We start from the raw sequence: 8,921 nt of genomic DNA, 5'->3' as shown, positions 1-8,921 counted from the left end.
TAACAAGAAGGTGAAATATTTTTAAGCATACGCTTGCATACTAAAATAAATGAGGTCAAATGAACAATACAAATATACTTCTTTTTGGACACTGACTTCTACTTGCACCTGCAGTTCTATTCCTTTCTTTTCCACTACACTCTCTGATCTTCTTAGTGTTAATTCCAGCAAGAGGCTTGCTTTTCTTCTGACTGCTGAGTGAATTCAATGAGTTAAAGTGAATGATTTGTATTCTCAGGAAAGCAGAGAGCAAGATCAAGTATTTATAACACTGGCTTCTCACCAGTAATTGGCTTTGTCCCTTAAGCTTAGGTGGTTGCTCTTCTCCTGATGAGTCTACTTTATCCTGAAGTTAGTAAACTTACTCTGCCACTGGCCCTTTCAAACTAGGGGTGATAAAAATCACTCTAACCAAAGGTTACTGCAGTCTCTTGTGTTCTTTCTCAAACCTTCAACAGCTTTTCAAAGAGTCTCCAAACCCTCCCTGCATTATCCTTATTAAATTGCACTATCAGTTTCTTTATATGACCCCAATAAATACATGAATCTCCTAGTTAGGGAAATTGATAGACTAAGAGTACTTTTCTTTCATGTTCAAAGCTAAAAGGTAAGTATTATCTAATAATGTGAAGCAACTGAAATGACAATTTGGGTTACAGCTGTGCTGTGAACTACAACTATTTGAAAGTACAGTTTTATTTTTATGACAGTTTGCTCTCTGCTGTCTGGGAGATTTACATTTTCCTTTCCTATGGAGAAGGTCAGAGTATGATTGATTCAACATTAAAAATAACTTTAGATTGTTTAATGTGAGGATGTTCTAAATGATAATATTTGCGAAGGCCTCTATTTTGATATTTTTCACTTAAGATCAGTGATTTAGAAATCAAGTGAAAATCTTGTTACCATCTGAATGAACATATTTATATTAATAAAATGGTAAGTATTTTAGATGATCATCGAAGTTAGATTTTAACAGAATGCCTAGGGTCTTGGAGTAACCAACTTTTGGCGATTCCTGGCTCTCTTTTTCATATTCACATCTATAAAGGAAGTAGAGTAGAGTAAATGGGTATAGGTGCCTTCCTCCTGGAAGTAGGCACACACTGCATGGAAAACCAACCAAAAAATGGTAACAGAAAAGTATGGTAATCATTTATTTAAAAATAAAATTCTTAGACTTTGTCATAACTAGAAGACTATCTAGAATTGTGAATGAAGTAAGGACCCCAAATAAATATGCATTTCTAAGTCTCATATTTCTGGCCCATGTGGCAAATATTTGGTATGTTAGATGGAAGAAAGGGTGTTCAATATATAACATCCTCTTCCACATCTCAGTTTTGATTCTATTAAAATTAATACAAGGAATATAGCAGAGTAGTGAGAAACAAACACATTTATTCCGATATAGGGATGCAGATGAATTTGATTTATATTTATGGCAGTTGAGTCTTCTAATATTGAATTCCAGAGTCAGTGCAGAAGCAAAGAATGTGTGCTTTCTGTGAGTGATTCCTAAATAAAAAGAACAGAGGCATACGTTTTTAACAGATACCTTAGGTGGGATTCATAAAATTATTTTTATTTTTATTTATTTATTTATTTACTGAGACAGAGTCTTGCTTTGTCGCCTAGGCTGCAGTGCAGTGGCGCAATCTCGGCTCACTGCAAGCGCTACCTCCCGGGTTCATGCCATTCTCCTGCCTCAGCCTCCCAAGTAGCTGGGACTACAGGCGCCTGCCACCACGCTCAGCTAATTTTTTTGTATTTTTATTAGAGAAGGGGTTTCACCGTGTTAGCCAGGACGGTCTCCATCTCCTGACCTCGTGATCCACCCACCTTGGCCTCCCAAAGTGCTGGGATTACAGGAGTGCATAAAATTAGTTTTTATATTATCCTCTCCCCTATTGACAAATTGTTAGGGGCAACATGTCCATGCTTTAAATGTTTGTTAAAACTGCATTGTATTTTAATCTCAACAATATCAATATTGATTTAATCCTCTTAGTCATGTATATCAACTTTTGTGAAATTTAATTTTATTTTCTTTCATTGGCATAAGTTTAATAGTTATTGAAAAAAAACTCCTGGAATTTTTATTCCCCTGACTTTTTAAATGTTTAAAAGATGGCTGTTTCTTACCTTCATGTGATTAGGGCACCTTATGTGAAATTCTTGAGTTAGGCTTTCTGCAGACTTTAGGTAGACAGAGTTTCACTAGGTGAAGTAAGTTTTTCAAAACTGTGAAATGCACAGATCTAAAGTTTACAATTCAATAACTACAGACAAATACAAAGACCCATATAATCAATACCGATTCAAGCTACAGGCATTTTCCTCACCTGGAAAATTCCTTCATGCCTTTCCATTTAAATCTCATTCACACATCAAATATTTAATCCATTCTTATTTCCATAACCATGGATTAGTTTTGCCTCTTCTGGAATGTCATATGAATGGAACTTTATACCATGTAATTTTTTAAAATTTTGTTCAACATAATAAGAATATCTAGATAATCAAGTTTTTTATTTTATTCAATATAATATTTTACAGAGGCCCAAACATTTTGTTACATATGTCAATAGATGATTTGTTGTTGTTGTTAATTCTGAGTACTGTAGTGTCCACTGTTTGAATATATACAATTCGTGTATCCATTTCTTTATTGAAGGATGTTTGGGTTGTTTCAAGGTTTAATTTTAAGAATAAAACTGTTCTAATCAGTTTTGAATAAATCTTTATCGTGGCATAAGTTGTTATTTCTTTTGTATACATAACAGAGAAAAACTTTACTGGGCCAAAGAAAAACATATTTTAAACTTTATAAGAAAACAATTAACTGTTTTCTGGAGTGTTTGCCCCATTTTACACTCTTAAGAAACAAAAGACTTCCAGTTGCTACATATCCATAATTTTTGGTATTGTCAGTATTTTAAAATTTCTTTAAGGAATTGCTAGTGAATGTGCAATGGCTGTCATTGTCATTTATATTTGCATATTCCTAATAAATAATGATGTCCAGTGCCTGGTCATGTGACATAACATATCTTCCTTTGTAAGATATTCAAGACTCATGCCTACTTTGGGAGAGGCTGTTAGACATTTTATTACTGAGTAGTATTACTTACTAAGATCTTCTAAGTCATTTGTATGTATTAAAAATAATTCCTCTGATTCTGTGCCCTGCCTTTAAATTTTTTTCAATGCTTTCTCTTGATGAATAGAAAATCTTATTTTGAGGAAGCCCTATTTATATAATGTTTTTTCTTTATGGCTACATTTTCTGTTTATTTTGTCTGAAATAGTTTTGCCTCCCTAAAGATGCAATATTTTGCCTCCCTGATGCAAGATCGTTCTCTTATATGCTTTATAGTATTAGTTTTTATATTTATGTTTCATATGTATGTTTATGAGCATCTCAAATTGGATTCATCACAAATTTGTAAATGATGTGGGATAAAAATTGAAGTTAGGCTAAACATGATGCCTCACACTTGTAACCCCAGTGCATTAGGAGAATGAGGAAGGAGAATTTCTTAAGCCCAGGAGTTTGAGGCTGCAGTGAGCTATGATTGTGCCACTCCAGCCTGGGCAACAGAAAAAATTAGAAATAAAAAATTTCATTTGATTTTCATAAATTTATCTAGTTGTTTCAGATTTGTTGTAAAAATATGTATTTTCCATTGTTCTTTGTCATTATAGAAAATCAGTTCATCATCTATATTAAATATGAGCATATTTATGGATGCTCTTTTTTTTTGAACATGCAGCTTTGAAAATCTTAAAATAGTTTAATGTTACTTCTTTGATTATATTCTTTTCCAAGATTGTGTAAGTTACCTATGTTCCTTTGTATTTCTGCATATTTATATACATCTTAACATCACATTGTTTATTTTTATTTTGCAGTAAAATCTGTTGTGATTTCCATTGGAGTTGAAATACATTTGTAGATCAAGATAAGGTGGATGGATATCTTAATATAAATAACATATCAATAAGAACATGTAAAGATCTACGTTTTCTATTTGTTCTTAAAATTTCTCAATAATACTTTTTAGCTTCTAGATAAAAGACCTATGCATATTTTGTTGCCTTTATTCCTAAGAATTATATGTTTATGATTATTCTATTATAAATAGAATTTATTATTATGTTTTAATGATTCATTATTAGTATGCAACAATACATTTTACCGGTCAAGAACTGCTTATCCAAAATGCTTGTCAGAGTAATGCAAAAACAGCAGACCAAATACCACGTGTTTTCACTTATAAGTAGGAGGTAAACATTTGGTACCCAAAAACACAAAGATGAGAACCATAAACACTGGAGATTCCAAAAGGGAAGAGAGCGGGAGCCGGCCAAGTGTTGAAAAACTACCTATTGTATCTTATGTTCACTACATGGGTGGTGAGATCATTAGAAGTCCAATATTCAGCATCACACAGTATACCCATGTGACAAACATGTGGATGTACCTCTAGAATCTAAAATAAAAAATAAAATAAAACACTCAGTTGCCAATATACAAATTGAAGTTGAATTCAACTCATGCTGCACTATTTTCCTGGTTGTAATCGTTATTACTGATTAAAATCTGTCTTTACCACTTTAACTAGTGTCCTCCTTCATTTATATTTAATACAAGAGACCCTTCTGCCTTGCTTATTTATGTATTTCCAATGTTTGTACAGTTTCTGTTCATAGTGTCTGATTAATAGGTATTTGTTTTAAAAAAGCAAATGAACACATATAGTGAGTTAAAAAATACTCGGGACCAGAGGTGTTTCAGATTTCAAATTATTTTCAGATTTCAGAATGTTTACATTATACTTACAAATTCAGTATTGCTAATCCAGAAATCCAAAATCTGCATAGCTTAAATGAACATATCCTTGAGCATCATCATGTCAGCTCTCAAAAAGTTTCAGCTTTTAGAGCATTTCAGATTTCAGATTTCTGGACAAGGAACACTCAACATGCACTTTTATATATTAACCTTGTTTGCTATAAATTTCATATATATATATATATATAAAATTTAGTTCTAGTAGCTTTTGAAATATATTCCTTAGTTTTTTTCAAAAACAATCATCTCATTTTCAAGTAAAGACAATTTTGCTTTTCCTGTTCAATCATTATCTCCTTTATTTATTTTTCTTCTTTTTATAATGGTTAGTGCTTACAGTAATGTGTCATAGAATAGTAGTGAGATGAATATTCTTTCTTTTTTCCTGATTTTATGTGGAATTTTTCAATATTGCACCTTTTAAAGATTTTTTGTAGGTTGTGGAAATAAACAAATAACATGTAATAATATCAGAGAGAAGCTATATTTATTCAGACTTTTTATAACAAGGGAGTCAGCTGTCATCATATGTGTTTTGCAGAGACTCAAAGGCTGAGGAATAGGAAAGTTTTGTACTTGGAAAAGGAAAGCTTTTGGATATGCTCTGTTTTAAGGTTGTGTAGGGAAACTGAAGATGGACTAAATAAATATGGAGAAATGGAGCATCTTATGTGATTGGTTAGAAAGCATATTTGACTTTCTCTGATGGGTCCTGAGTTGGCAGTGGGGGCAAAAATAGGGAACCCGGCAATCATTAACTAAATCATATTCATTTGGAGTTGGTTGATGCAGAGGCTGTGGTTTAGCTTCCCAGTCTGGTTGCTACAAAGATGTGGGTCAAAGCTCTATTCTTAGATATGGTCTGGCTAACCCTCCTCCCACTTTGTCATTAACCAGCTTGTGAAGCATTGACCAAGCCAATTCAGGGAAGTTTAGAGATTCAAATCTTCACTACTTAGAGACTGTTTATTTGTCTCTATTTTCAACCATATTATGAGATGTTCTTGAACTTTTTGCAGTTTTGTAGTAAGGGAAATCTTCTGGTGAGAGGGCTGCTATAAAAAGGAAGTTAAGACTGAGTCGAATGCAATGGCCCAGCATCATGACTACTAGGATAAAAACAAGAACAATGAATAGTTCCTGTAAAATGCTTCAGAAGTAAAATACCAATTGTCCAACTCAAGTCAAGAGAACAAATCTTACAGGCTATGAGGATCAGCCATAGAGAGCCAAGTAACTTCTCCTTTAAGGCAATGTATAGTTTATTCCATCTTGCAGTATTAATAATGGTTATTGTTTTTGTTTTGCTTTGACATCTTGGGACCCTATGGATTTCATGACAGAGTGCTCCTCCTAGGGTTAGCTAATTTCTAGAAATACTAAACAACTTGCCTATGAGCATGTTATTTATATGCAAACCAACCAATCCAGAATCCACACCCTCCCTTAACTCGTATTATATGGCTGGGACATATCCCTCTGCTTTCATCACCCCAGAATCAGGTGCTGGAACACTAGGGACTAAATTACACAAAAATTACTCACACTACCCAATCTTAAACCTGCTCAGCTGCTTACCCTGTTTCTGGGTAAGTGGTCTGGGACATTATCCCTCTGCTTTCATCACCCCAGAATCAGGTGCTGGAACACTAGGGACTAAATTACACAGAAATTACTCACACTACCCAATCTTAAACCTGCTCAGCTGCTTACCCTGTTTCACTCATTCCTTCCAAGGAAAACCATATTAAGGGCTCTGGCTCATGCTTTAGTCTTGCTCCTTTTGCCTTCATCGACTCCGGTACTTCCCCATTTGGACCCCGTGCATGATGTGTTGTGACTCCTGTTTCTAGGACTTTATGTGTATGAGAACACATGATAGTCATTTCTGTCTCTGTACATCTCTCCATAATTAAATGGAGAAACAATTAAATATAGAGCAATGAAACAGCATAGTTGTTTTGTTTTTCTAATTATTTTCAACTTTTATTATAGGTTAATGAAAGACTGTTACATGAATAATTATGCGATGCTGAGGCTTGGATTCCCAGTGATCCTACCACCCAGGCAGTAAACACAGTACCCAACAGGTAGTTCTTCAGCCCACAATCCCTACCTTTCCTCCTCAATCCAGTAGTCCTCAGTGTCTATTGTTCCCGTCTTAACATGTGTATTCAATGTTTAGCTCCCACCTATAAGTGAGAAGATGTGGTATGTGGCTTTCTGTTCTTCTGTTATGTCACTTAGGATAATGGTCTCCAGCTCCATTCATGTTGCCACAAGGGACATGACTTTGTTCTTTTTTATGGCTGCATTGTATTCCATGATGTATACATACCATATTTTCTTTACCCAATCCACTACTGATGGACACTTAGGTTAATTCTATTGCTTTGGTATTGTGAACAGTGCTGCAATGAATATACAGGTGCATGTGTCTTTTAGACAAAATAAATTACTTTCCCTTGGGTATATATACCCAATAGTGGGATTGCTGGGTCAAATGGTAGTTCTATTTTAAGTTGTTTGAAGAATCTCCAAGCTACTCTCCACAGTGGATGAATTAGTTTGCATTCACACCTACAATGTATAAGCATTCCCATTTCTCCACAGACTTGTCAACATCTGTTGTTTTTTGTAAGTTTTAATAATTGCCATTCTGACTGGCATGAGATGGTATTTCATTGTGGTTTTTGCATTTGCATTTATCTGATGATTAGTGATGTTTACTAGTTTTTAATATTTCATGTCTGCTTATATGTCACCTTTTCAGAAGTGTCTGTTCATGTCCTTTGCCCGTTTTTTAGTTGGATATTTTGGGTTTTTTGCTTGTAGATTTGTTTAAATTCCTTATAGATGCTTGATATTAGACCTTTATCAGAAGCATAGTTTGCAAATATTTTCTCCCATTTTGTAAGTTGTTTACTCTGTTAATAGTTTCTTTCGGTATGCAGAAGCTCTTTAGTTTAATTAGGTCCCACTTGTCAATTTTTGTTTTTGTTTCAAGTGCTTTTGGGGACTCACCATCCATTTGCCAAAGCCTATATCAAAAAGGGTACTTCCTAGATTTTCTTCTGGTATTATTATAGTTTTAGGTCTTCCTCATAAATCTTTAATCTATCTTGAGTTAATTTTCATATTTGTTGAGAGGTAGGGGTCCAATTTCAATTTTCTGTATATGACTAGCCAGTTACCAAAGCATAATTTATTGAATAGGGATATTTTTTCCCATTGTTTGTTTTTGTCAGCTTTTTCAAAGATCACATAGTTGTAGGTGTGCAAATTTGGTTCTGGGTCCTCTATTCTCTTCCACTGGTCTGTGTGTCTGTTTTTGTATCAGTACCACTCTGTTTTGATCACTGTAGCCTTATAGTACAGTTTGAAGCCTGGCAATATGATACCTCTGACTTTTCTTTTTGCTTAGGATTGCTTTGGCTATTCAAGCTCTTTTGTGGTTCCAGATGAATTTTATAATATGTTTCTTTCTAATTATTTAAAAAATGACATTGGTATTTTGATAGGAATAGCATTGAATCTGTAAATTGCTTTAGGCAGTATGTCCATTTTAACAATATTGATCCTTCCAATCCATGAACATGGATATTTTTCCATTTATGTGTCATCTCTGACTTCTTTCAACAGTGTTTTATACTTCCTCTTGTAGTGGTCTTTGATCTCCTTGATTGGATGAATTCCAAGGTATTTCATTTTCTTTGTGGCTATTGTAAATTGGATTGTGTTCTTCATTTGGTTATCAGCTGCAATTATTTTGGTGCATAAAAATGCTACTTATTTTCATATAATGTTTTCATTTCTTGAAATTTTACTGAATTCACTTATCAGTTCAAAGAGTCTTCTGATGGATACTTTAGCATTTTTATGTGTAGAAGCATAGGATTGGCAAAGAGAGATTGTTTAATTTATTTTCCTATTTGGATGCCTTTTCTTTCTCTTGCCTGTTTGCTCTCACTAGGACTAGTGCTATGCTGAATAGAAGTGAGAAAAGTGAGCATCCTTGTCTTGTCTTAGTTCTCAGAGGGTATGGTTCCAGCTTTTGCCATTC

Source organism: Theropithecus gelada, chromosome 5, assembly GCF_003255815.1.
Source record: "Theropithecus gelada isolate Dixy chromosome 5, Tgel_1.0, whole genome shotgun sequence".
NCBI classification, from domain to species: domain Eukaryota; kingdom Metazoa; phylum Chordata; class Mammalia; order Primates; family Cercopithecidae; genus Theropithecus; species Theropithecus gelada.
This window is presented reverse-complemented; position numbering follows the sequence as displayed.